The sequence below is a fragment of the Trachemys scripta genome, chromosome 5, assembly GCF_013100865.1.
Source record: "Trachemys scripta elegans isolate TJP31775 chromosome 5, CAS_Tse_1.0, whole genome shotgun sequence".
Classification (NCBI taxonomy): domain Eukaryota; kingdom Metazoa; phylum Chordata; order Testudines; family Emydidae; genus Trachemys; species Trachemys scripta.
The window spans coordinates 124,904,815-124,932,744 of record NC_048302.1 but is presented as its reverse complement, the minus strand read 5'-3'; the positions used below and the strand labels follow the sequence as shown (position 1 = coordinate 124,932,744).

General features: G+C 39.2%; 1 protein-coding gene across 2 annotated transcripts in view; it reads right to left on the bottom strand.

Annotated features, from left to right (window-relative positions):
* The window catches only part of SPON2 (spondin 2), a 61,427-nt gene that overhangs the window by 16,884 nt on the left and 16,613 nt on the right, over positions 1–27,930 (bottom strand). The window contains exons 1-2 of one of the 2 annotated variants that reach the window (XM_034772608.1): positions 26,145–27,131; positions 19,649–19,787 (exon numbers count right to left, since the gene is read on the bottom strand). The gene's annotated coding sequence lies outside the window, so the exon portion shown is untranslated. Of the gene's footprint in view, positions 1–19,648; positions 19,788–26,144; positions 27,132–27,930 lie in introns of those variants that run through there. The other variant, XM_034772609.1, reaches the window with a different exon arrangement.

Below are 27,930 nucleotides of genomic sequence, written 5' to 3'. Positions count from 1 at the left end.
TGCAGCATCCCCAGCACCTAAGAGTCTTCCTGCACTGACCTTTTCTTTTAAGCAAACAGTATTACTAGGACTTAAATGATCAAAATCTCCTTCTGTACTGGAATATAGACTTACCTTTATTGATTGGTCATCTATAGCATTAACTGGGGATGGATTCTTCTCTCAAATACTGGAAAGACTTGCAGGGGGACTTCTTCCCACTGCTCACCATCTCTTCACACCTCCACCTTCTATAGTTTCAAGGCCTTCTCCCTAGTCATTCTTATGCTGAGCGAGGAAGGTTTCCCCTTACCCAACCTGTACTGTGAAGGTTTGGGGACACACTAAAAAGGCTTTCAGGAAGGGTTAAAATCTGCAGGATTTATGATCCCTTTCTTACTCTCCGCCTGCACTCTATAACAAAATGGTCACTCAGGCAAAACTATAACTACTTCAAATACCTATTTTTTTCCACCTGGCTGTGACTGGGTGCCTGGAATAGGGCTCATAATAATCTTGCGGTTGCCAATCCTTTAGTTATTAAAAACTAAGGGTTTAATAAGAAAAAAGAAAAAAGAAAAGAAAATTATAATATACATACAAGTGATTGCAAGTCATATACATACAAGTGATTGCAAAGTCCTTATATCAGGTTTGTAGCAGAGATGGAATAAATTGCTAGTTTGCAAAAGTCTCTCCGAAATCACCCAAACAAATTGGGGGTCATCAGTCCTTGTTAATAATCCAGTCCAGAGAAATGAAGACCAAATGGAGATGTCTCAGCTGCCTTAAGTCTACAGCCCATTGTGGAGAGTTACTTGTCCAAGATGGAGTCCAGTGTGACATGAGCATATAACATGTCCGTAGATAGTTTACTGAATTACAGGGGGTGGCCATTGGCCTCCTCAGAGTCTGAGGCATCTACAGGAAGACCTACAGTGTGGCTGTATTCCCTCTAAGCTGCGCGGTCACACACCCGCCCAGGAATGAATGTAGTGCTGCACACTTGGTTAGCAGAGCCATGCACAGCGGCGTGTTCAGGTGCCCTTCACCATGCAGCTCTTCAGCCACGTTGCTCCTGCCCTCTGCCTTGCAGCCCCTGGCAAGCTGCTCCCAGGGTCCTCCTGCTTGCTGTGCAGAGTAGGGAGAAGGAGGGGCGCTGATGTCAGTATCCCCCTTCCATACCTCCACCTACCCATGTACCCCATCTTTGCAGAGTGGGGGAGAGGGGACAGGGCTCAGATGTTGTGGTCTGAGCCTTCTGGTGTGTGAGTGCTTTAAAAAGACAGCACACGGTCTCTCATAGACTTCCCCAGCAGCCAGCACACACACAAACTGTCTCTGTCTCTGACAAACACATACACGCAGTCTCTGACTCACACACACACAGACACACACACACACTCTCTTTCACCCTCACCTCCCAACACATACTTGTATTATTGTTGTTACTTCTTGGTACTTCCTGCAATTTCATAATTTTATTTCTCTCTTATGCTTAAATTTAATTCTTTGAGTAGCGAATTCTAAAATGCCTAACCTGTCCTGGCTGGAGTAATTATCCCTATGGTAACTTTTAAAAATATACATTATATCTAGGTTTTTTGTTGCTACTGGGGGTGCACATCCGCACATTACTTCGATATTGGTGCATGTAACAAAATTCATTCCGCACATGGATGGAAAAAAATAGAGGGAACACTGCTGGGTGGGATGAGTTTCTTCAATGGTCCATTGTTAGAGTGAAGTGTTCTTAATGGGACATCAGCACATAACTGTCTAGCCTAGATGTAAATCTACTTGGCGGGGGGGGAGGCGGGAGTGTCACCCAGGAATACAACACATGTGTAAGATACAAGCATATAGCCAATATTCATAATTTCAGATACAATGATGATACATGCATATGCACAGGATAATCATACTTAGCAAATCATAACTTTTCCATCGACACCTTATATGACATATTTTGTACATGATTTGTTGTAATTGTATAACAGTGGTAGCAACAATGATACATCTTTCTTATACACAGCATCACGCTGGCAACCGACGTTTGGTCAATCAGAGGAAAACTCATCCAGCATTCGGTTGTTAGGAAACTGCTGACTATAGAGTCCCTGTGTCTTATTCCCTTGAATAATAATTGGGCTAGACACAATCAGACTTTCTAGCTTTGTGAAAGGGTCTCTCTCACAATGCTTAATTCAGCAATCCATAGTTGCAGAAAATTGTGGATTTCTACTCAAGACTAGGGTTTACTATTCATGGCTGGAAAGCCACGTGTGCCAAATTTCTGTAGGTCAGCAGCTGGAGAAGAAAATTTCTGTGGGATCAGAACCTATGCTTGCATTCCTTCTTCAATTTTTATGCCCAGTTAAAGAGCAGCTGAAGCCTCATGGAAATCTTTGGAAAAAATCTTCCATTTAGAAATCCTTTTGCCTGTATATATTTTCTTGTTTTTTTCTTTCCTCTTCTGCATCAGAAAAGTATTTTGTTTCTTAAACTGATGTCTCTCTCCAGCATACCTATCTTCCATCCATATCCAGCCCTCTTTTTACCCTGAGTTCTTGAGAGCAAGAGAGTAGGCACACAAGGAGTTTAAGGTTTATTTCAATACAGGACTATGCCTAGTGTTTTAGCTTACATGTGACCATTCACAGCTTCTGCTCATTCAATGGTGGTGGAGAGCAGCAATGTTGCAGTTTCTGCTGTCCACACAAGGTTTTGCAAGGTCAGTGTTGGAAAATACATAATCAAATGATGTGTGGATAATTTGTGACTTTGCTGTAAGAAACATTTTAACTCTAGTCATAATTTTAATTCTAAACCATTGGGTTATTTTTACAAACCTAAAATAGCAACAAAACAAGAAAATAGCTTAAAATATCCAGGATAGCTTTGTAAGAATAGCCAATATCGTGTTTAGTCAGTGTTTCAACTATCAATTTATACAATATGGAAAAAAATGTGTGAACACATTTACCTGGCTGCAGATCACCAGTTACCTGGCTGCAGATCACATTAAAGGGTGCAAACTCTACTTTGATCAAAGTAAGCTGAACCTATGAAATGGAGGGCATAGTTGTACCCCTTATGTAAGAAGCAACAGGAGGAATGACATAAATAGTGATGATGACACTTATTATATGATGAAAATAAGGAAACAGGGATTAAATTAGATCTGCCATTTCTTAGGTTTGTTTGCTTGCTAACATCCAAAGCAATAGAATGAGAAATCCCCTTGGCTTTTATCCATATTCCTGAACTATTGTCACCTATTAAATATTTACAATAACATCATCCAGTTTGCTGCTAAAGAATGTGTGCGCATCCTTGAATATGCACAAGCTGTTTTAATAAGCCTATAAATATCTAGCATTTCTCATCTTCCAATAGAAATATCAATCTGAACTACTTCAGAGCATTTATACACCCGTACCTTCTCTTGTAGTTACCATGGATACACATACTACTATGGATACTCAACAATGCCAAAAGGTTTACATTCAATCGGAGTCCTTCAGTCTGAGTTAAACAGTAAAACCTCAATAGGAGTGAAGTACGCAGCAGAATATTTTTGTATGAAAAATAGTGGTGTAGTACTAGAGCCTTCTAAGAAGCACATCACATGAAAAGGAGATCCTGCCTTATGTTGTGATGACCTAGAAAAAAACTGAAATGAACTGAACATTTAGATGGCTCCAAAGATGAAGGCTAAAGCTTACAGAGCTGAGTGAAGACCAATGGGATGCTATCTCCATATTTTTTAATTTGCTGTGTTTGAAAGACTAGAAGCGATGTGTTTTGCACAGTTCACTGAAGAAAAAAAGATTTGGACAGAATTCAGAGAGTTTTGCATTGAAATTTAATTAAAATAATTTGACAGGATACTCAAAATAGCATACATCCACATAATGTAAGCATGATCTAAAGATTAATACATTATTTCATGTCCATAATTTCTAGGTTGCACTTGGCAAACAGCATGGTATAAGGAAAATTTATTCCTTTTATTTTATTTGTTTTATTCCACTATAGTAGCTTTCGCATTCACTGAGCCAGTTAAAGAGGGTAATTGTTTGGCTTTTCATCTGCCTCATTTTACATTTTTTTAAAGTTTAGTTTTCCTTGTTCAGCTTTTTCCCTCCACCCTTTTCTCACATTCTCATCTTGCTAATGGATTTTCCTTCTTTCTAATCCTCAGATGTTTGTAAGTTCACTAGTTGAATCTAAGGCAGGAACGTCATTTCATGAGGCGCATCAGAGATAATACTCTACAAAATAGTCTGGGGGAAAAAAGATAATTCAAAATGAATTTGTGGTGAGAGATAACAGGGCAGAAAACAACAGTAAGATCATTCACACAGCGAAAAGTTGCTGAAGTTAAGGTATTTTTGTAGAAAACTTCTGTTTCGTCTTCTAAAAACTTCTTTGTTGAAATGGAGTAAGCCTCTGGTGTTACATGTTGTACCTCCTTTTTGCTAGTGAACCTTTTTGCAGGGATAAGTAGGTATTAGATAATACCACTTATACATGAAATATGCTATTTATTAAAATATGCCAGTCCTTTATTTCTTTGGCACCACTCCACAAGACTACCAAAACTAATCTATATTGCTAATCCACTCATTAACACAACATATTTCACTGTTGAACATCTCTTGCTTTACAGGCTAATTAAGTTTGTTGCCATCACTTTTTAAAGCCAGGCTTAAATAGTATTATAGAAGAGAGGGATCAATATTAAAAAAAAATCAAATCCATTTCAGACCTGAAATAATAATGCACCGTGGAAAATTAATTGGCTCTTTCATAGGCTCAGGATCTGGATAAAGATCTAATCCATGCACAAAAGGGGTTTTATGCACCACTGTATACTGACCCTCCTGTACCTGTTTAAGAATCAAAATCAATACAGAATAGAGGGTGAACCTGGAGTGGGGAAGGTTGGGCCAGTAACAGGGGGACCACACATTTTTCCTCGCTAGCTCTATGGAGATTACTCAGAAAAGGTAGTTCAGATGTAGTCTATATTACATTTCTCTTAAGCCCTCTCCACACCAAGGAATGTCCCTTCAAGAGTGATTCTGGGGATTGTCATTACCAGAGGGTGGCTTGCAAAGGGGGCCTGACTTGCCAAGGAGATCAGAGAGTTTAACAGAGACATAATTTTCTAGGATTATGCTTCAGGAGGATCTCAAACTACTTTGTCCTCAGTGGAAGGTGTGTGGGGAGAGGGGAACCATAGCCCATTCTGTGGACATAAATTCCATCCCCTCAGAATGGTTTGTGGAAAACCTCATGAGGAAATCCTTGAGGAAATTTTCTTCACACCAGCATCCCCCATAGGTATTTTCATGGGACTGGACGACCAGGGCATCTTAACATGCTGTAACATCAGCTTCTTTCATATTGATATTCATAAAAATTGAGAGGACTGGTAACAATATCCCATTGGATGTTTTAGATTGGAATAGTCTGCCAATGGTAGTCACATCATTTAAGACATTAAAACTGGACTAAACAAAGTCCTGGAGCATATGCGAATATTAAAAAAAAAAAAGAAAAAGAAAAAAACCTTCAGGCATCAGACAAAGTCCATTAATTTTGTACGTGGGAGGTTCTTGTTGGGAGTTTAGGTTCAGATACTGCATACATATATATTTTTGTCATCACTGCTTTACTTGGATATGAAAATGATCCAATATACATTGAGAAAAGTTAGAGCATTTGTTAATTCTGAACAGAGAGACCAGTTGAATAAGACAGTGGAGGAACTGTGATATGCCATATATTCAAAAGCATAAGAAGGTCTTAGACGTGGTAAAGAAGAGGAGCAACTACAGTGTTGTGTAACAAACTAATTATTGTTACTGATCTTAGTCCAGCATCTCAATCTAAAACAACTTGCGCTTCTTCAGAAAAAAATTATTGGAGAAATTTTTCCAACTGCTCTTTGCTTCCAAACAAAACTCAGGGGACTGCAAAAGAAGAAGTCATATTTTCTAAGTAATGATTTATGCCAGGCATTTATTGCCAGTTTTTTTTTTGTTTTTTGAAAAAACAATGTTTAATTCTGAAATGGAAGAAAAAGTGGACTATACATTAAAGCAATAGGCTGTATAATTCCTTGTAACTGTTGTTATTGTACTTTCAGTGTAGCTGTAATCATGTTGGTCCAAGGAAGAGAGAGATAAAGTAGGCAAGGTAATATCTTTTACTGGACTACCTTATACCTTCCACCAACAGAAGCTGGTCCAGTAAAAGATATTACCTTGCTTATCTTGTCTCTCTCATTATTGTATTATTACATATTTCTTAAGCACCAATAGTACAAAATACTGACAATTTTGACTTTGATTTTAAGATGGCATTGCCTAGTAGTGATAAAAACTGAATTTACCAAAGTAGTTTATGATTAATTGTATTTTCTCTGTGAGTTATATATATTGCAAGTAGAAACTGATGTTAATTTAAATTCCAAATTAAGCTTCCAGTGCTGCAGGAATTAGTTCTGATAACTTACCAAGTAGTTCTTACTTCTGAGTGATTTCTGAATCAATGTGCCCGTCTGGTGCTGGACTAGATTCTATATTCAGTTACGGTGATATAAATATAGTTATTTTAGTAGAGGTGCCCGAGGATTACAGCAACGTAACTGGTCAGAATCTGGCCTGCTGTCTTTCACATGACATGTAAAACTGAGATCCTGACTTCGTTTGTCAGTAAAGATTCCATATCACTTTTTTGCATAGTAGACACATTATATATCAGTTGTCCTGGCCAAACTGTAATTTAGATAATATTCTACCTCTGAGTTCCTCCTTCAGATTCAATTAAAGAGGATATTATTTTTTTACTTCCTGACCTAACCTGGTGGACACACTGTTAAACTACTATTGCATTTCACTTTAGAGGTCACTGCATTTTAGTGGTTGGGCAATGTAGTCCCTACCACTTATATCCCTAACATGCATGTTGTGAAGCTTAACTAACAAATGTTTGGAATTCAGTTGTAGGCATCTTGGTCCCAGGATATTAGAAAGACAAGGTGGATGAGGTAATATCTTTATTGGACCAACTTCTGTTGGTGAGAGAGAGAAACTTTCAAGCCACAAAGAACTCTTCTTTGGTTCTAGGGATATGTCTACACTACCTGCTGGATCAGTGGATCCCCGAGTGCTCCCCCGTCGACTCCTGTACTCCATCTCGGTGAGAGGTGCAGGCAGAGTCAACGGGGGCGCGGCAGCAGTCGACTCACCGTGGTGAAGACACCACGGTAAGTCGATCTAAGTACGTCGACTTCAGCTACGTTATTCACATAGCTGAAGTTGTGTAACTTAGATCGATTCTCCCCCTCCCCCAGTGTAGACCAGGCCTAGGAAAGGTATTCCAAGCGTCACAGCTACATGCAAGATGGAACAGATTGTTTAGCGTAAGTAGTTAGCACATAACTCTGATAGACACTAAAAATCATGGACTGAACAGAGACACTGGATTTATGGCTTATTACAACAATCTAACCCTCTAATCCTCCTTTTTGTCCTATGACTGAAGAGGTATTAATGGGTCACTCTACCTTGACTGATCCATTAGAACATGTACCAAGTACTTATGCTAAACAATATGTTCCATCTTGCATTTAGTTGTGACCCTTGGAATACCTTTCCCAGACCTGAAGAAGAGCTCTGTGTGGCTCGAAAGTGTACCTCACCCACCTTGTCTTTCTAAATGTTTGGAAAGCACTTTGAGATCCTTGAATGAAAAGAATAACTAGAAACAAAAAAGTATTAATATTTAATAACTGCTAAGGTTGGATAGGCATAAAGACTGGATAAAGAGACTTCAGTGATGATTCCCACTACCCTCTTCCTCAACCCCCGCCCTAGTTAGCCGTGTGGACTATAATAGATACCAAAATCTCTTGTATGTAATTGGCACGCCTCTAGTATTTAGATGACTGTAGAGCAGTATGAAAATGCCTGAGTGCCTAAAATACCTGAAATTTGTCAACCAAATAAATAGCCTAATTTTCAGGGATAGTGAGCACTCAAAACTGCAACTAAAATAAATCTGGGTTTTGTGTATACGTGGAATGTAGGACCAAGCCCTTTGCTTTTTTTTTTTTTTTTTTTTTTTTTAAGATAAAGTAACCTAAATGGCAAACAAGTTTCTAATTCTTCTTAACACATTTTGTAGGGGGGAAAAAACCACCAGGAAAATCAACTTATCTATGGCACAATGTAATGTGACTTGATGTGAAAAACAATTTTCCCTTTTTTTCAAGAATTCCTGAAGAATCCTGTCTCCTTATAAGAGGCCTTGCTAGTCACTACCAATTGAACTCAGTCTTCTCTCAGCATGTCCTACTTTTCACTTTGGCCAGGGCCGGCTCCAGGCACCAGCTTCTCAAGCAGGTGCTTGGGGCGGCCGCTCCGGAGAGGGGCGGCACGTCCAGGTATTCGGCGGCAATTCGGCGGACGGTCCCTCACTCCGCCTGGGAGCGAAGGACCTCCCGCCGAATTGCCGCCGCAGATCGCGATCGTGGCTTTTTTTTGGGGGGGGGGCTGCTTGGGGTGGCCAAAACCCTGGAGCCGGCCCTGACTTTGGCTATGTAGAAAACTGGGTCAAGCATTTGCTTTCCCTGTTGTTCCAATCCAGAGGCCAATGTCTTTAAAATATCTGAAAACTGACTTTGGCATTTCTTTTGGCTAAACAGCTTTCAGTGGATTAGACTAAGTATGGAAGCACCCTGACTTTTTCCCTATTACTCCCCTAGGGAAGTGTCAGAAATACCAGGACACAAACAGCAGAATAATTTCAAAATGTATTGATTTTTCAAGCTGTACAGAAACCCCAGCAGCAACATCAATGTTTCTACGCGAATAGCTATTCCAATAGTTATACAAATAGCGTTACATAAAAATACACATTTCCTTGTCTGTACAAACAAATCGCCCTTCCAAGATCGCCCATCAAGTACAGGAAGCTGCATTCAGTGCTACTTATATGGAAATGGTTGTGCTGATATGATTTTTTCCCCATCATAATAAAGTTAATTAACGTGCCACTTACATCTGTGAAAATAATAGTGTGCTAAATCCACGTGTGACTCTGCAAAGTAATTTGTTCGTAAAAGTAGGTATGTTGTGTCACTAAGCTGAGCCCAATATCACAGATGTAACTGCACAGTTTGGAATTATTTACATACTTCCTTTGCCAGGCACTTTGGCAACACCATCAGTTTTTGGGAGTCAAACTGCCAGGGTGAATCTGAATGAACCACTCATTGCCAACCACTCTGTGGGTACCAAGCAGCTTCCCATCATCTGCAAACACCTTGGGACATACCTTGAACTGGGATAAGCAGAAGAAAAGTATTAGGCAGCTTTGCAGTTTCCAAAATAGCTGGCAAAAATTTGAAGTACCAATATGGTCTATAGGCATACAAGGGATCAATCAAATATAATAATTCTGCAGAGCAGAAGGTTGTGCATCTTTAAGGGAGCCAGGAATCTAGAACTCCATCCTCTCTTTTTTTTGACTGTGTGCAATCAGGCTGTCTGCCATACATTTAAAGTTGGAGGGGAGAGAGATGGTTAGGCTCTGCATCTGTGGCTACCTAAAGAGATGGGGGGCAATATTATATTGATGCATAGGTACGCAATATTCAACACTGTTACTGTAACTCATACATTTACTTTGCTGAGATTTCAGTAGAATTCTATGGGGGCACAAGTTAGAAGAGGTTTTGGCCCATTATGTGACTGGGAGTCTGCATGTGAATTTGTAATGTAGAACCACTACAAACTAGTTACATGATGAATGGAATGAAAGATACAGTTTGTTATTTGTCTGTGGTTTTGCCTATTATGTATTAGGTTCTTTCCAGACAGGCAAAAGTTAAAAGTCCCTGCCCCAAAGAGCTAACATTCTGAAGATAGACAAACAAATAGAAGTTAGTGGTAATGGGAAACATGAGAGTATGCTATTAAATCTCTGTCTCTGACCGGTATCATTGCAAGTTAGAACAACTTGTAGAATTTACCCAGCAAAGTGTCTTTCCAGGATTCCTTATCTATTATAGCAGCTGCCCGTCTCCTGCTACAGAATCCAGTGCATAGCAAGCCTGACCATGTAAGTTACACCATGAAGTTTTTATTAGTATTAGTTACCTTTATTTCTGAAGTGCTTTAGATGTACATGGTACTTTACAAAAACAAGGTCTTTGCTCCAAAGAGCTCATAATTTCAGGGTCAGACCGTGTGAGGTATAAGGCACCCTCAAGTTCTAGTAAAGACTGAATTAAGGGCACACAGCAGCACCACCAGATAGGTTCTGTGTTAGACAATATACAAAAGAATGGATGGATATTTTAACATCTGTTGTTGATGTTTGGTACAATTCCTGTAGTCACTTCTTACAAGATTTTATAAAATAATTATCTGCCTAGTTTCAAACCTTAGCACCCAAAGCCATACCATCTGAGTGCCTCACACTATAAAGACATAATGGCAATCTCTCGATCTCTCTCTTCCTTCTACGGAGATAAATAATTTTTTAAAATATAAAATGTGTGAGTGAGCTGATGTATGTACTATTGGAGGATAACTCAAAGAGCTGGGTTTGAAATTTAATTCTGAATGCAGTAGGGGTGGAGGAACAGTTTACTCATTACAACTCTGTGGGTTCAGTCTGAGAGGAAGGACCTGCTCCTGAACCATTTAAGTGCATTTCTGTTCATTCTTGCAGCCTCTTGAAGGCAGAACAGGTATGCAGTAGGGGTGGAGGAACAGTTTACTCATTACAACTCTGTGGGTTCAGTCTGAGAGGAAGGACCTGCTCCTGAACCATTTAAGTGCATTTCTGTTCATTCCTGCAGCCTCTTGAAGGCAGAACAGGTATTTGATGATCAATTCCTCTGAATGGGACAGACAGTTCCAGCAGGATGCACTTCCATTGTGGACACCAAAGAACAGGTGCCCTCTCTGTATCTTGCCCTGGTCTGAAACCTGATTAGGAGAGATCCAGGCTGTTGGATGTAGATGGTGGTGTTGAAGAGTATTTTTAGCTAGCTTCTCATTTAATTTGCTTTGATGGTTGGAAACTGGGTGATAGTTTGCAAGGTTACTGGTATCCAGTGGCAATTTCTTTAATATAATTCAGATTATTGAGTGTTTTAAAATGAGAATTAGATTTCCCTCTTCAAAGGAGTTGTGCGGTCCAAAGGTTTGATTGTCATGAGTATGGGATAGCCATGTTATTTACAAATGCAAAGCAGTAGTAAACACTTAACCTTGGAAATTCTGAGTTTCAACTATTTTTCTCCCTTTGCAGATGGGAGGCAATTTGGCCCCATGTTAGGAAAAGAATGACAGCAAGATTAATAGAGCCTCCAAATCTGGAAGACTTAAAAAATTGAATGAAAGGATTTGTTTTAAAACATGGAAAAATTAGATATGCCAAACTGACTGATATCTAGGAAATGTTAGAAGATTAAACAAAGTAAAATATGAGTTTAATTATCAATTATAAAGGAAGAACATGTATTTTTTACTTTAAATACATTTTTTATGAGATGGGACTAATATGGAATATTCGTTTTGAATCTTGTAAATCACATGCCAGGCTACACTAATGAGGCAGATAGGAGGCATATTAACTATTGTACTTACCCTAAAAGAATGGGTGAGGTGTTCTGTAACTTTCCGAGAAAACACTAAGGGGAAACAATTTTAAAATCCCATCTGCTCTAATTTATACATTCTGACTAACGGGCATTGGAGAAACTTCTAATGATATCAGAAATCATTGTGGCATCTGGAAAATCTCTAGAAAGAGATTAATTTTCTAGAGTTGATGTAAGCATATCTCCCATGTTAGCCATGCTATTTTGTGCAAGTCATCATTATATGTATTCTCGGTAGAAAATGTATATTAAAATACTGGTATAATGCCAGTAGTTTATATTTAGCAAAGCAAAAAGTAGAAAAGGCTGTCAGTTAAAAAAAATCCTTGCATGAAGGAACATAGCAAGATAGTGTAAACTCCTAGTAATGGTAATTGGGATCATAACTGCGGGCTTTGAAATAGAAACAAGAAAAATTTGATATAACTAGAGAAGGAAATTATTTTTTACTTCTAAAATCCCTCTAGATACTTTGTATTCATCTGCTGAAGATCTATGCTATGATTTTAATTTAAGTACTTCAGCATCTGCTGTTTGTATCCTCTATGTCTAAAATCCTGGCATGATATTCCGGTGCATGAAAAGTTTATTAGGGCACTGCTGTAAACTCAATGTTGTTTTCAGCTATAAATTCTTCTTCTGAGGTCTCGTGAGTAGATACTGACATATAGCCATTATTTCCATATGTCAATATTAACCAATGTGTCTGAGGAAGTGGGTGGGTGAGGGGGAAACCTAATGGCATTCATACTGCTGCAGCAGATAACTCAGAGATACGTGCTTGATTTTGTCTTTACAATGTTAAAAAATACAATGTTTATTTCATACACACAGTATTATATATATAATATAATAAATTTGTTAGTCTCTAAGGTGCCACAAGTACTCCTGTTCTTTTTGCGGATACAGACTAACACGGCTGCTACTCTGAAACCAGTATTATATCTGTAGATTCTGGAACAGATACATTGGTGAGGTGACACAACATGATCCATTATTCAGGTTAGAAATTTTGTTCCGCTGACACAGTAATTCACATTGATGTGTGACATCTCTTGCAAGTTGTCATTAAATTAGAATGTTGACATGAGTTAATGTGATAGCATGAAATAATCAGCTTTGCTCTCTCCTAATTATTTGAGGTCCTTGAAGTATTCACCCTTTTATTCTGAGGCAGTTTTCCTCTTTATAATCTCAGTCTCTTTCAACTCATCACATATGAGTAGGTTTACATTTAATTTAATCTGACTCACATAAATTCAGAAACAGAAGATGACATTTTTAGTTTCCATTTTCTCGAACAATAAACTATTTAAAAAGCAAGAAAGAGAGGCAAAAGAGTGGGTGGAAAGCAAGAAAGTAGAGGAGAGAAGAATCACTTGTTTCCTCTCAAATCTAGTTCCTAGAAAATCAGAATATTTGCTATAAGACTCCTAAGGTAGGACCAGATTTTCAAAGTTGGACATGTGTTTGCTGTTTTTGTGTTCTTCAAAGCAGACTAAGATTTCTATGGCATCTAATAAATCCATTATTTAATTAGAATGTTAACCCTTCCTTTCCACCTGGTTGGGGGAAGATATTATAGTCAACCCACCCACATCTTTTCAGACCAAAAAAACAAAACAAACCCACACACATTGGCAGGCCTTGTAAGGTGATAAGCTGTTCTTAAAAGCAACTAGAGCCTGATTAAGCCACATGTGTTGATGTGTCATTCCTAGGCTACACTCTAGCCAATCCACAAGTCAAGAGCTGGCCTGGTGACTCTCAGGGCAGGTATATAAGCCTCACAGAAGAAACAGCAGCTCAGTCTGCTGAACATCACTTCCTGGTCTGGAATTGTCCCATGCTTGTTAGTGGTAACAGACGCCACAAGCCCTAGCCGGCTCCAGCTTTGCTCTTGCTCCAGTCCTGCTCCTGGTCCAGCCTTGTTCCAAAAGCACATTGGGCTCCTGATTCTGGTTCTGACCCCCCATCCCAAGCTCCAGCTACTAGGCCTGACCTTCTCTAACACGGTTTCTAAAAGACTTAGCTTTGTAGACAAGGAAACGAAAACCCCACTCCCCTTCTTGGGGAGTAATCCAATGTTTTAAAGAGCAGTAGAGTGGAAAGATGGTACAGTGGTTAGGGTTTCAGCCTGGGTCTTAGATCAAAGAATCAAACATCAGTCTTCCATCACAGATTTAGGGCCAGATTCTCAAAGGTATTTAGGTACCTGAAGATGCAGCTAGGTGCCTAGGTGAATTTTCAAAAGTGCCTAAACAGGTTGATTTAATTGATTTTTATGGGAAGTGGTCATTTAACCTGCTTAAATGCTTTTGAAAGTCCCATTAGGTGCCTAAACACCTTTGGGAATGTAGCCCTTAATCTCTGGGCCTTAGCTCCAGGTTCATTGAACTTTACAGAATACTCAACCTCAATAACTTGAGTAAAATTAAGATGTTAGTACTTCCCTATCTCAGAAGCACGTTGTGAGGATAAATGCATTAGATTGAGTAATGGGGGCAATATAAGTACCTAGAGACAGTTTATGCATACATAAATCTTGATTAAATATAGGCCAAAGCCTAAAATTGCATGCATGATTTGCTAATGAAGTTATAATTGTCTGTGCTAATTAAGCAATCAGTTGCATGTCCATCTTTTGATAATAAATTCTAGTATGTCTTGCTAATCAAGGGTATATCAGCTAATAAAACCTAGAATTTCTGACTTATGGTCCCATGTAAAAACTGCTACACCAAACTGCTTCCAAAATGTGACTGTACATTTCAAGAGACTGCTCCCTTTCCTTAGATTTATATCTGAACTTATTTATAGCCTCACTGACATATGTTCACAGAATCATAGAAATGTGCGGGTGGAAAGGACCTTTAGAGGTCAGCTAGTCCAGCCCGCTGCACTGAGGCAGGACGAAGTATACCTAGACCATCCCTGAAGGCTGTTTCTCTAACCCAGGGGTCCCCAACGCGGTGCCTGCAGGCGCCATGGCTAAGTCTAAGTCTAAGTGCGCCTGCGTACTGGCCGGTGGATGAGCATCCGCCAAAATGCTGCCGACAAGCAGCGTCATCCAGAGGTGTCGACAGAGACATTTCAGCAGTGACGCCTCTGGATGACGCTGCTTGTTGGCGGCGACACCTATTGACATTGCCGCTTGTCGACGGCATTTCGGTGGATGCTCTTCCGCCGCCACGGTCCTCCGTGGATCGTCGTCTGGCCACTGCTCTAACCTGTTCTTAAAGCCCGCAATGATGGAGATTCCACAATCTGACTTAGAAGCTTATTCCAATGCTTAACTATCCATATAGTTTTTCCTAATACCTAACCCAACTCTTCTTCCTGCAGATTAATCTGATTACTTGTTGTCCAATCTTCAGTGGACATGGAGAACAACTGGTCACTGTCCTCTTTATAACGGGCCTTAATATAGGTAAAGGCTAATCAGGTGCCTCCACGATCTTCTTTCCTTAAGAATAAACATGACCAGGTGTTTTAGCCTTTCCTCATAGGCCAGATTTTCTAAAACTTAACATGTGTGTCGCTTTTTTCAATTTGTCCACATCTTTCCTAAAGTGTGGCACCTATAACTGAACACATTACTACAGTGGAGCCCTCACCAATGCTGGGTAAAGCAGGACAATTATCTCCCTTGTTTTAAGACATTCCCATTAGTACACTCCACAATGTTTTCAGCCTTTTTAGTAACTGCATCACATTGTTGACTCGTATTCGATTTGTGATCCACTATAGCTCCCAGATCCTTTTTCAGCAGTACTACTGCCTAGACAGTTTGTAGTTGTGAGTTTGATTTTTCTTTCCCAACTGTAGTACTTTGCATTTGTCTTTATTGATTTTCATCTTGTTGATTTCAGATCTCTTTTCCAATTGGTCAGGGTTATTTTGAATTCTAATCCTGCCCTCCAGAGTGCTTGCAACATCTCCTAGCTTGGTATCATCCACAAATTTTATATGCATAATCTCGACTCCATCATTCAAGTCATAAAAATATTGACTAGTACCAAAGCCCCGTGGGATCCCACTAGACACATCCTCTCAGTTTGACAGCAAACCATTAATAACTACTCTTTTAGTATGATCTTTCGATCAGTCATGTGCATCTACCTTTTAGTAATTTCATCTAGACCATGTTTCCCTAGTTTGCATATGAAAATATCACATGGAACAGTGTCAAAAGCCTAACTAAAAATTAAGATATCACCTCTACAGCTTCCCCTTATCCACTAGGCCAGTAACCCCATCAAAGAAGGAAATTAGGTTGGTTTGGCATGACTTTTCTTGGCAAATTCATGTTAGCTATTTTTTATAACCCTATTATCCTCTAGGTCGGAGCTTAAAAACTGATTGTTTAATAATTTGTTCCAGTATCTTTCCAGGTATCGACTGATATATAATTCCCCAGGTCCTTTGCGTTCCCCTTTCTAAAGATAGGTACTATGTTTGCTCAGTCCTCTGGGACCTCACCTATCCTCCATGAATTCTCAAAGGTAATCATTTATGGATCTGAGATCGTTTCAGCTGCTTCTTTAAGTACCATAGGGTGCATTTCATCAGGCCATGCTGACTTGAATACATCTAATTTATCTAAATATTCTTTAACCTGTTCTTTCTCTATTTTGGCTTGCTTTCCTTTCCCCTTGATGTTAATAATAATTGTGTTAAATATCTGGTCACAATTTACCTTTTTAGTGAAGACAAACAGAATAGGCATTAAACACCTGAGCCTTCTTGATGTCTGTAGAACTGGAAAAATAAGTCAGATTAACATGGTTAAAAAGTTGCATCTTATTTCCACTTTGAATGTTTCTAACTTCATCTTCCAGCCACTTGCTATTTTTATGCCTTTGCCTAAAAGATTGAGCCCCTAATATCAGAATTTAGGTTTGTGGTATAAGATAAGACGTGAGAGAGAATGATCACAAATGTTAGTCATGTTGCTTAATGCTGTTCTGGAAGATGTTCAGATAATATGGTGATGAGGGCAATATAAGAACCCACAAAAATAGACTATTACCTTAGGTTTACCTTGTTCACTGCATTTAGCTGTATTATAGACAGAAATATTAAGTAAATTGTAGTACAAAATAAATGTTAAAAAGTAGTATTTTATAACAAAACAATATTCTTTTAAGTGAATTCTTCTGTGTTCTAATAGTTCAACATCACTGAAAAAAAAATGCAAGTAAATATAAATTTTGTCCTGAAAACAAAGTGTGTAGTTGTCTGTTGTTGGGTTTTTTTTTTTTTTTTAGTTTTTGCTAACACATCATAAACTCATCTTAACAACTGGGATTCCCAGCAATTAGCCTACTGGAGTAAATACAGCTGCCAAAGCAAAATTATGTCTAGAATTCCAAATACACAAAATTAACCCATCAATGGATGCATTGGAATTAATGAAACAGTATGTGGTTTTCAAACTCTGTGGAAAATTAACCAATTTTTTAATCGCAAAGCTAAATCTGAAGAATTTAAACTTTTTTCCCCAATAAATCAACTTATTTAAATAGCTACAATTTGTATAAGAAGAGGATGTATTTGTATAGAATACTGTTTTTTAAAAACAACATTTCTATTTCATAGGTGGTTTGGGGATTAACACACAGAATAGACGAAAGATGATATTCTTCTACAAGAGGCATCTCAACATACAAACGTAATATTCATAGCCTAGCATCCCCCCCCACAAAAAAGTTGTCATTAAGTCCAATTTAAGGATACATTCTTTGATCCAAATGAAAGATTTCAGTAGATTGTGGCCTAACCATGATTTGGAGTCTTTATTTTTGTGAGTAGAGCACAAGTTTACCCTGAAGGGGAAAAAACAGCAAGATGTTTCTCATTAGAAAAGCCTCACGGTTACTGCCACAGCTGCAGCTCTGGTTTCATTCCAGAGTTTGAACTCCCAAGAGACACAGTAAAGAACAGCTATGGCCCAAATGTTATCACCTCCTAAATACAAAATCGACGAAGGAAGAAGTTTGATTTCTTCACTAGAAGAAAATCTTCATTTCAGCAAAATAAACAAGGTTATACAGTTAAACCACTGTTAAATAAAACAAGTTTCTTAAAAAAAAAAAAAATTGAACTTTTTAAGATTTTGAAAGTTTCTGATTTTTCCATTCATTCCAGTTGTGGGATGCATTTCCTATATCAGGCTATCTACTTCCAAACAGGAGACCCTAGGCTGATTCATTACTATATCAGCAAAATGTCAGCTACCACTAAGAGACAGTTACAACTGTTCAATTCGTTTTTACTACAGAACCCATACATAAACAACCCACATCTATAGATACCCCAGGTGTATGTACATGTCCCCCCCCCACCAAAAAAACAGTGGTTATATCCATGATCCATGTTATAAATTATAGAACAAAATGATAAAATGTATTTATCATGAACTTTTAACCACCTCATCTGTATTCTGCCCACTAATCCATCTCTCCTCAGACTACTAACAAGCCAAACCTCCGAACACTTCAAATAGTCAGGAAGCCTCAACTGGTGGGGGTCTGTGGGACCCAGACTGAAACATAAAGGTGATTTACAGAAAGAAAATAATTGAATAATTGGGCTCAGGAGATTTCGTTTTGAAAGGGATGTTTGAAAGGGTTTTGTTCTGGGATGAAGACCGTGGTCGACAATGCCACTCCTATGACACAGTGAAATTTTCTATCATAAGGATAAAGTTTGTCTACACAGGAGACAGTTTTCTCGGGGATCGTCTGAGACTGTGGAACAAACTCCTACAAGATCTAAGGACCATCACAGACTTTGCCAAGCACAGGACTCACTTATTCTAACTTGCCTTCTCTAAGCTAAAAGCATAAGCCCCTGTGGCACCTCTCTTCCAAAAAACAAACAAACAAACCGCCCAAGAAAAGTACTTATGTATATTGAGGGGAAAGGTACTAGCCAAAAGTAGGTCCATAAGATATTGAAAATAGCTCATATTGAGCATCCTTTAAAATCCGTCTTCAGTAAGAAAAAAATTGTAGAAATGATCCAGCAATCAGCTTCTGTATATTTTGGTTTGATTGTCTTTCCACTTTTCCATTTCTATTACAGGTTTTCATGGTTGCCACAAATCTCTCTCTCTAATGTATTTTGTCTTGTTCTGCTAAGCCTGCCACTTCTATTCTTTATATGACTGAGTCAGTCATTCTAGAGTCAGTGCCCCCTAAAACCATCAGAAGAGCACCCCCCTTGCAAATGGTTGATGTCAGTCCCTTATAACACTACAAAGGTGGCATTAAATCTGTTATAACTAAACACTTAGGCAGAATTGGTAATTAACAGACAGCAGACTAGACTGTTTGTACAGCACCTAGCACAATGGGGGTCGTAATTTTGACTAGGGCTCCTAGTTGCTACAATAATACGAATCTGGATCTTAGTTTCACCTGACTTCAATCAACCTACACCAAAGTAACCAAGTTCAGAATCTGGCCCAATCTTTTTGATCAGAAAAGAGAACCTTCATGGAAAGTAGAACAACTGGTCTTAGACTGGTTCTAGTGATGCTCTCCTGATCAAATGCAACTGTGAAGAGATAAATCTGCTGTACATTATTGCTGCAGGTAGTAATTTGTTTTGAACTCAAAGACAGCAGCAAAGAGATTTTGTATATGTTGTATAGCAATTAAAATATTGAAACAATTTTTTAAAAGCCTGGAGGGGAAGAAACAGTGGAAAGAGAGAATGGAAGGGAAAGGATTTACTTGCCATATTTATCACAAAGTTTTCCCCTAACTGCACACTTTAATGATGCCACTGGATTTTTTTTCATTTAATTGCTGCTCTATCAGTCTTTATTGTAATTTACCAGGGCATGAGTTTGCAGGAAAAATCGTTGTTTTCCCTCTAAATAGCTACTGCAGGTCCTTTTTCTGTAAATCATGGTGATGGCATAACTGTTAACAACTTTAGAAAGTGATACAAAATAGCTCCATTTACCTGGCATATTAAAATTACAGTTGTCAGTTTTTAATGCCTCTGATATCTTTTAATCCTCCACATGTTGTAGAACAAGCTAAGCTTTGCTTCCAGGATCCCGCCAGGATGCTCTGATACAAAGATGTACATCCAATGAAACCTAGAGAGAGAAAAAAGTCTCTCATGTACTTAATGCATCAAAATAACTCCAAATGTATTGTGTCAGAAATTAACTGTTCTCCTTCATAAATGCCCAGAGCAAGGAGAAAACATCACCATTACATGTTATACTGTTTAAATGAATATGTATAATCCATACTGTGTACTCCAATCATTTAATTTTTTTACTGATGTAATTGTAAAATATGTTCCTCTTGCAGTCTTAAATGGGAATGGAACAGATGGTAAAACTTGATTAAGGAGTAATTTGTCCATTACTCCTTGGACAAGGAGGCTATGTTGCCAATGATTCCTCACTCTAACAGTATCTCATTACAAAGCGATTATGATTTGGTGGGATAGACTGAAAGGTAGTAGACCTTGAGGAAAAAGTTTACGATCCTAGGGAATTCACTGTGGCAAAGTTCAACACAGCAGGGCTCCTCTATATTAGATTTCTGAGAAATCAAGAACAATCAAGAGAGATTTACGCTAAGATTTGCTGCCTTTTCTGACTTTCCAGAGTTGCTCGACAGAAAGAATATTCACATACAAACAGTATACTGGTATGTCACACACAGTAATAAATATGGAAGTGTAACTCAGCATGAGTATCTTTAGACAGAAATCTCTGAGCTTTTTAGAAAGTTTCACTGACCCTTAACTGTTTTTCATTGTGGCATAATTGCCTTTTTTTTAAACACTATAAAGATTTTATAAATTACTTGTTAGAAGTATGTTTAAGAGGTGTATAGCAATATTTTGGTTTTCGTTGTTGTACCATTCTATATTATTAGACATTACAGTAAGTTTGAGTTTATCTTCAGTAAAGATGTGGATGTTTTCTAACAACATAACAATGGAGATGCACATTCTTTTTGTGTAAATATAGCTGCAAGTCCAAAGGATCTATCCTTGGACTAATCTAAAGATATTTTTAATGATCCTGGAAAGAGGGATGAACGAGGAGGCGGCAAAATGTGCAGATGACAGAACTGAGATTAAAGACTGTGAGGGAATTGGCAAAACTAATTGCACAACGGCAGATGAAATTCACTGCTGACAAAGGCAAAGTATTACACATTGAAAGGCATCATTTGACTTACTCATATACCTTGAGTTCTAAATTAATTATTTCAGTTCAGAGAAAAGACTCATGTTATGTGGACAGCTCAATAAACTTCTGTTCAATGCAGAGTGATGGGTTAAAAAAAAAAAAAACACACACGATCAAACCAAACAATAAGGATGCATAAAGAATGGTATAGAACAGGGATTGGCAACCTTTGGCCCGCGGCCCGCCACGGTAAGCACCCTGGCAGGCCGGGCTGGTTTGTTTACCTGCCGCGTCTGCAGGTTCAGCCAATCGCGACTCCCACTGGCCGCGGTTCGCCGCTCCAGGCCAATGCGGGCGGCGGGAAGCGGTGGCCAGCACATCCCTTGGCCCGCGCCACTTCCCGCCGCCCCCATTGGCCTGGGACGGCGAACCGCAGTCAGTGGGAGCCGCGATCGGCCAAACCTGTGGACATGGCAGGTAAACAAGGTTGCCAATCCCTGGTATAGAAAATAAGAACATTATAATGGCAATATATAAATTGATGATATCCCCTCACCTAGAATATTGTGTTCAGATCTGGTCACCAAATCTCAGAAAAGGAATGGCAGCAATAGGTAGGTAGTGAAAATTATTAGAACAGTGGTTCTCAAACTTTTGTACTGGTGACCCCTTTCACATAACAAGCCTCTGAGTGCAACCCACCCCTTATCAATTAAACACTTTTTTATACATTTAACACCATTATAAATGCTGGAGGCAAAACAGGGTTTGGGGTGGAGGCTGACAGCTCGCGACTCCCCATGTAGTAACCTATTGACCCCCTGAGGGTTCCCAACCCCCAGTTTGAGAACCCCTGGATTAGAAGCATGAAGACTACTGTATGATGAGAGATTAAAAGCATGAAGATTTAATTTAGAGAGTAGATAAGATAAAACGTTGTCATTTAATGGTGTAGAGAAGGTAAATCTGGTGCTCCTACTTACTGTCTCATAATACTATAACAAGGAGGCATCCAATGAAACTGAAAGGCAGAAAGTTAACTGATAAGAGATTTATTTACATTAACCTGAGGAATTCACTGCCACAAGATATCATTGAGATTAAGAATTTAGCAGGATTGAGAACAGGATTAGACTTTTATAACGATAATGAGACTATCCCTGGTTACACTGGGTAGGATGACTTATGTAAGGGCTATAAATCCTCACAACATAAATCAGCCACTAATTACACTGCTCTACAGCCAAAATGCTTCTAAAATAAATGTAGTCAAACTTTACTAATTCTGGGTCACTGAGAACGAAAATGATGCTTAAAATTGTTGATTGGCTCTAGTTTTCAAGATATGCTATTGGGTCAGTATATACGACCCTTGACTTGGGAATGGCGGAGGATAAGTGAGTTATAAAGGGAAGGGATCTCAATTTAAACCAGAAATGACTAAAATACATCTTTGACTGGATCTATGAATAAATCTATGACTGGGTTTGGACAGTACTTGCTTTTTAGGCAAAACAATGAATGATGCAATCTGAAGCTGGTATTGCATCATACATGATATGAATTGCGTTATGTTATTCCTAGAAGTCATGGATGATGCAATCATAACGAAGCTTACATCACTCTGCTGAACAAATTGCCCTATATCAGCTCTAGAAATCATACAGTGTCATGCTCTCTTATTTGTCAGTGTTTGATTTTGCAAAGGGACACATTTCTGTTTAGCCAAAGTGAGCAGAGATGCCTCGTACTTGTGTGAACAGTGCAGATAACTTCTGCTATGTTTGTGGTGAAGTGACTTTTGCATCACAAAAGCGCAGTATAACCACTATGGTTAAGAAAGCCTATCACCTTTATTTTGGCTGCAAAATTGGAGATCAGGACAAGAGGTGGGCCCCACACATATGCTGCAACACTTGTGCAACAAATCTTCGCCAGTGGTTGAACAGAAAAAGGAAATCTATGCCTTTTGCAGTGCCAATGATTTGGAGAGAGCCAACAGATCATACCAGCAATTGTTACTTCTGCATGGTGCCTCCAGTTGGGAAAGGTGTGTCAAAGAAGAAAAAGTGGACTGTGCATTATCCAAACATTCCATCAGCTATATGCCCAGTACCCTACAGCGAAGGACTGCCGGTTCCTGATGCACCAGAATCATTCTCACTTGAGTCAGATAAGGAAGAGGAAGAGGATGAAACTTCTGGTCCTGAACCATCAATGTCATAGGACCCACATTTTCTCCCATCCTCCTCCTCTGAACCACACCTCATAACACAAGGTGAACTGAATGACCTTGTCAGGGATTTGGAACTACCCAAGAGTAAGGCAGAGCTGTTGGGCTCCAGACTACAGCAGTGGAATCTCCTGGCAGGTGATGTTAGGGTTTTCATGTTCCGTGACCGTCAAAAGGATCTTGTCCCATTCTTCTTCATGGAAGGTGATCTTGTAGCCTGCAGCAACATCGATGGTGTGATGGCAGCCCTCAACATCATTCACGATCCAGATGAGTGGAGACTGTTCATTGATTCATCGAAGACGAGTCTTAAAGCTGTTTTACTGCATAATGGCAATATTTTGCCATCAATTCCAGTTGGTCATGCAGTCCATAGGAAGAAAACCTATGACAACATGAAACAACCTTTTGAGGTGCATAAGCTATGACCAACATCAGTGGCAGCTTTGTGGCGATTTGAAGGTTGTTGCTCTCTTGCTTGGTCTGCAGACTGGATACACAAAGTACTGCTGTTTTCTCTGCGAATGGGATAGTCATGCAAGACATTCCCACTACATCAAGAAAGATTGGCCACTCCGACAGTCATTGGAGCCTGGGAGGAAAAGTGTTCAGCATCCACCACTTGTTGAATCAAGGAAGATTTTGTTACCACCCTTACACATCAAGCTGGGTCTGATGAAGAACTTTGTCAAGGCCATTGACAAAACACAAGCAGCTTTCAAGTACCTCTGTGGAAAATTTCCAAGGTTAAGGGAAGCTAAGATAAAGGAAGATGTCTTTGTTGATCCTCAGATTCATGAACTTCTTCAAGATGATGCATTTGACCATGCACTGCGTGGCAAGGAAAAGACGGCATGGAAAGCCTTCCAGTTAGTGGCAATAAATTTTCTCGGAAACAACAAGGCAGACAACTACAGGTTGTTGGTGGAAAACTTCCTCAAGGTATACAAAAGCCTTGGTTGCAACATGTCACTAAAGATACATTTTTTACACTCTCATCCAGATTTTTTTCCACCAAACTGTGGAGCAGTGAGCGACGAGCACGGCGAGCGATTTCACCGGGACATTGCAACAATGGAGAAACGCTATCAGAGCAAATGGAGCCCATCAGTGCGTGCAGACTATTGCTGGACAGTGACAAGAGATGCTCCATTTAATGAATACAAGAGACAAGCCAAGAAGTGCTGAGCAGACACTGAATAGGACTAAACTATGTACATAATAGCTTTTTGCCTTTTGTTTCATTATAAATTTTATTTATAGAACCCTTTTGCTGATTTTTAAAGTGCTACATAAACAGGACAGGTGAAATATTATCATGTAAAGCAACCATAAACACATGAAAAGAGCTAGGTTTACAATTTATGATTAAAACTCTACTATCTACCCAATATATATAGACATAAAATGTAAAAACTTAAATATCTTAGAAACAGTAGCCAATCAGTTGTTTTAATTGTCATATTTGAATTCAACACATCAAAATACATAATAAATAACACATTTTATCTCTGAAGCAGACGACTTCTCAAAAATTGTAGACCAGTGTTACAGAGGTTAGAGACACTTCCTTCATGCATAGGTTATTCCACAATTTTCTATTATAGAGATCCTTGCACCTTTCTCTGAAGTAACTGGTACTCTCCTCCCAGCCCTCCCTACTTTGTCACCATTGATCATCCCACCAACCTCCCTGTCATTCCAGCCTAGAATCTGGGCACCATCTCTGGCCCCTTTGTGTCTCTTGACCCACACATCCAATGCAAGCTTTACTGCCCCCTCCCCTCTTGTTGGCTCATATTACTTGTATAACGTAGACCAGAGGTTCTCAACCTTTTTCTTTCTGAGGCCCCCCCCCAACATGCTATAAAAACTCCACGGCCCACCTGTGTCAAAACAACTGTTTTTCTGCATATAAAAGCCAGGGCTGGCATTAGGAGTAGGAAGTAGGGCAACTGCCCAAAGCCCCATGCTACAGGCCTCCCCCATGAAGCTACATATCTTAGGCTTCACCTTCAGCCCTGAGTGGAGGGGCTCAGATCCCCAGACTTCAACCCTATGCAGTGGGGCTTTGGCTTTCTGTCCTGGGCCCCAGAGAATCTATTGCTGGCCCTGCTTGGCGGACCCTCGGAAGCCTGCTCATGGCCCTCCCAGGTGGCTCCGTACCCCTGGTTGAGAACCGCTGGTTTAGACCACAGAAAAAGTACATGTATGATAGAAAAAGAAGTTGCAAAGAAGAGATTATGAAAATTGTCAAATTTATTTCAGGAGCCCCTACTGACAATCTCCAGAGGAAACCCTATCTTGTCTGAATATTTTCAAAGAGGCCTCCTCTTCTTCTAAGACACAACACTTCTAAGAAAGGGCTAAGAAATTTCCAAAACTTCTAAGGCAGTTTCCAATGAAGATAAAATATTCTAGAACTGGGCTATTGGTGGTTATGTGAAGTCTAATTTGCTAGCAATATAACAGTGCTTACTTTATGCTGCATAAGTAAGTTAATTTACTTTTCAAAATGTGTAAATTAAAAAGTAGTGTTTGATTTAGAAACTCAGACATACATACTACTAACTTCCAGAGGGGAAAAAATATGAAATGAAAATTTCATCTAGAGAGCTACACATATGTTCTAAAAATTTGACATTAAATACTTTTCTTTTTAGATTTCATTGGAACTAAAAGGCTGATTACTTGGTCTGTGGAAAATTGGACTAGCATTAGAAAATATACTGTAGGGAACAATCCTGCATTGGCAGAGGATTGACAAGATATCTTCCTGGGGCTTTTCCATCTTTGTTTACTATGACACTTGCCAACCTATGTAACTTTTCAGCCCTGTGCCAAAGTTCAACTAATTGTGTTCAGATATTCCCTATTTGTGAAAATACAGGAAAAGCACAACTATGCAAAAGAGGAGAAAGGAAAGTTAATTTAAAATCGCCCTATTTCTGACATAAGGCAGAGGTCTGCATTTACTGTTATTTTGTCCGTTTTACTCCTTCCTCCATGCAAAAGTTGGCTGAGCAAGATCATTTTGGCTTATGGATACTTTTTCAGCATGCACTCACCTGATGACAATGGAAAGATTTCGAACTGTGAAAAGTTTCCCAGCATTTAGCAGAATGAATCATGGAATCCAATATATTAGAGATGGAAAAGACCTCTTAGTTTCTCTGTTCCCTCCCTTTTGGCTGCAGGATTGCTCCTTGCGATGTATGGTCAGATCCTCGGGTACCCTGGGGGCTGCTTCACACTGCACCCCCAGCAGCATCTGGCAACAGTGCCATGATAGAAGAGGGCCAAGGATATTCTCTCATTCCCTCTCCTAAAGGCTTTGTTCAGTCAAATGTCCTCTGAAGGCCAATGAGAGTTTTGCTTGAGTGATGTGAGAGAAATAACATATGTCAGGTAAAACAATAAAAAAAAGTCACAATACTTTCTTTCTTGCAGATCTTTACTGAACTGAGGCCAATATTAGCCATTTGTCTGCCCAACACTCAAACATTTTACAGTTCAAGAGTAAAAAATTAAAATAAAAATTTAAAATCCCTTTTGGGAGGGGTTGAGGGAAAGCTCTCAAATATTTTTCTTTTGATGCTGTTCTGCAGATGTTTTCCATTTCAAACTTTGTCTACAAACATTTGTTTATTAAAATTGATGTTGTTACCTAACTGGCTTGTACTTAAAGCCACTGCAAAATAAATGTTTAAAAAAATCCCACTTAGGAAAGATGCTATGAATCATTTTCATTTTTGCTAGTTCCAAAGTGTGTCACAATTTCTTTAACAGTGCAAGAATCTCTGAATTACTTCCAGATTTTCATATTAATATCTGTGGAATCATCTGGAGTTCATCACAAATGGGTCTGTTTCTAGTATTAATGGTAACTTTTCAAAACATGCTTTATACATGGCATGTGGGTGCTTGATTGGAGCATTCTGCTTCTCAGATCAGCTTCATTATCTAAACCAAACCAAATTCTAAAGGGTCCACAGCTTCCTCTCTCAGTCTGGTATGTCCATGCAAAGCTGACCATCAACCAATATAGAGTTATAGTTTTTCTACATATCAAGCGGCAGTAATATTTCATTTCCTGAGACACCGTGCGCTGCAAGGAAAAAAAAGAGCTACTATTGTCAATGAAAAAGCTAACAATGGAATGTTTGCCTCCTAGTGCAGGTTAGACTATTTTGTTCTATTAATCATGCAATAAAAATGTATACAGAATATTTTGAGCCAAACTGTAGCCTTCTGTGTAAAAATCCATAGTGTAGGCAAAAGTAAGCATAGCATCCGTGGCATCAAGGCCACTGAAGTTCCTCTAATCATTTCATCCAGATTGGGTGGTTTAGTTGGGAAAGTGGCCCTCCTAGCCTGTGGATGTCCCAGGATTCAATGGGAAATTCTGCACATTTCAGGGTATCAGAAGAGCTCTAGTACATTAGAAGGATAGCCCCATGCCTCTGCACAACTTATTCCCCTAACAGCCTGGCTGCCTCTGAAGTTATGCTCCCATTGGTTTCCCCACTCATGTCTAGCCCAAACTCTGCTTCAGGGGACAGTCAGAGAGCATAAGACAAGAGTCCACAGAAGTTGAAGCTGACAGTATCGATATGATCTCACACAGGTTTGATGACAACAATCTCACAATCTCTGCATTTGGAAGAGGAAGAGGTCATGAAGTTTACTTGCTCTACAACAACTAAGGGAGCTTTTCCTCCTTGATTGCCCATCTAAAACAAGGGGTTCCTATCACTATTGAAAAGGTGTTCTTAACTCCTCCTCTAACCAGCACTATGGGAGAATCTCCCCAGAAGGTCTCTTCTCCATGTTTAGGCGACCTTTTTAAGAACT